Source organism: Manduca sexta, chromosome 5 (assembly GCF_014839805.1).
Source record: "Manduca sexta isolate Smith_Timp_Sample1 chromosome 5, JHU_Msex_v1.0, whole genome shotgun sequence".
Lineage (NCBI taxonomy): Eukaryota > Metazoa > Arthropoda > Insecta > Lepidoptera > Sphingidae > Manduca > Manduca sexta.
The window spans coordinates 2,847,618-2,849,554 of record NC_051119.1 but is presented as its reverse complement, the minus strand read 5'-3'; the positions used below and the strand labels follow the sequence as shown (position 1 = coordinate 2,849,554).

General features: G+C 31.9%; 1 non-coding gene across 1 annotated transcript; it reads right to left on the bottom strand.

Annotated features, from left to right (window-relative positions):
• Positions 1-1,573: 1,573 nt before the first annotated feature.
• On the bottom strand, positions 1,574-1,646 carry Trnar-acg. The gene has a single exon. It is a non-coding gene; the product is annotated as a tRNA-Arg (tRNA).
• Positions 1,647-1,937: the final 291 nt, after the last annotated feature.

Genomic DNA, 1,937 nt, shown 5'->3' with positions numbered 1-1,937 from the left:
ATTAAACAGGCAAACACAACATGATCGGGTGGTCGTCTTTCAAAAATTACATTTCATTAAGATATGATATGATTATGTCAAATTAGAACTATAGAAATGTCATTATTATAAAAAAGCATGTGAGACATGTAACAAAGACATTTTAGGCAGTTAATTAATTACTAATGTGTGCTAACATGGTGGGTCATTGTGTGCAGGACAAACTTTCCAAACCGTCTTATCATTAAGGTAATCAGATACAGTATAGTATCCTTTACACATTAATTCACGCTTAACATAACACTTGAACTTTTGTTCGGTCAAATTGGTAATTTCGAAGGGAAGTTTATTATAGAACTTAATGCTATTAACTAAGAAAGATTTATTGGTTTTACAGAGCCTATGATTAGGGATCACCCCCTGATAGTTATTTTGGAAATATATTTCATGTACAGAATTGACCTCTCTATAGATTTATTATAAGTATAGATAGATTGTAAATATATGAAATGACGATCACTTTTCAGATAGTCGAATTTAAGAAAATAAAGCTTATATTCTCCAAGTTATAATCTGTTGTTTGGTATAAACTACATGAAAATCCGTTTAGTATTTTCGACGATATGCGCTAACAAACAAACAGAAAAACTGCCGGAAAGTAATGCTAACAATAGCAGATTTGTGTTCTATTACTCTTCTTTAGCAGTGACGAATGGGGAAAATTTTCCATAAGGGAACCCGACAAATATATCATGCATAAATGCGGTCTGTAAATCGTTCTTATGATAATTAGATTCTACATAAAGGTAAGCCAGCAGGAATCGAGTTATATTAATCCTTCGCCACTGTTCTTTAATCACCTCTTTCATTTCTTTACTAGCTGATCCGCCACACGTCCCGTCTTAACTCACTGACTTAACTGAATTTGCAGCGCGCATTCTGTCAATCGCTGAAATTAACTTTTCTTAATTTTTCTAATGTTCCGCTCAACTTCCTTAATTCTTTTCTTTCATAAGATCCTTCTCCTGACAATAATAAACACAACAAAAAAAAAAAAATTGAATTCGTTCCAGCCGATGTGTGATGGCGTGATCAAGGGAAATAGGGATTCATTTTTATATATATAAATTACCTTTTTTTAAATGCAAAGATACAGAACTGTTTTATTATTATATTGATATGTATGCACGTGGAAAAATAAAACACTCGAGCGTCCAGTATTTAAGCCGTTTATTCGCAAACTGAACTCAGCATTATCTTATAATTAGTGGGGCGGTACATTATGAATCTACCCGCATTGTCACAATAATTAAATTATCAATCTACATTAAAAATATCTATAGATATGTATAATTATTTAATAGGAGTAAGTATTCATCTATTTTAGTAATATTTCTTACATATCTTATAGTTCCGCCAGTCGAATTGGGTGTAACCTGTAATGGCTGTGTGTTGATGTAAATAAATAAATAAATAAATAAATAAATAAATAAATAAATAAATAAATATTAAACTCACGGGTATATCTCTGAAGAGGTGCAAATGCATATGTTTAATCTGTTAAATAATAAAAAAAAAATCAAAACGATTTCACCGACCCTGCCAGGATTCGAACCTGGAATCTTCTGATCCGTAGTCAGACGCGTTATCCATTGCGCCACAGGGCCCATACAGTTTCTATCAAAATAACTGGTACCTTATCGATTAGATACTACTATATAAATAAAATTTGAGAGCATTGGAAAGAAAAATACAAGTAAAAAACAATGTTACCACGGTATTATTACGTCTAGGGTTGACCCCACGTTGCTATCTTACTTCTTACTTAAATATTATAAATGCGAAAGTTTGAACATGTTTGTTCGGAAGTAAATGCATTTGGATTTTGAAACTTAAAAGGATTTGGATGAAATTTTACAAACGTTGTCTTGAATAACCATATCAGTGGCGAAGAGCCC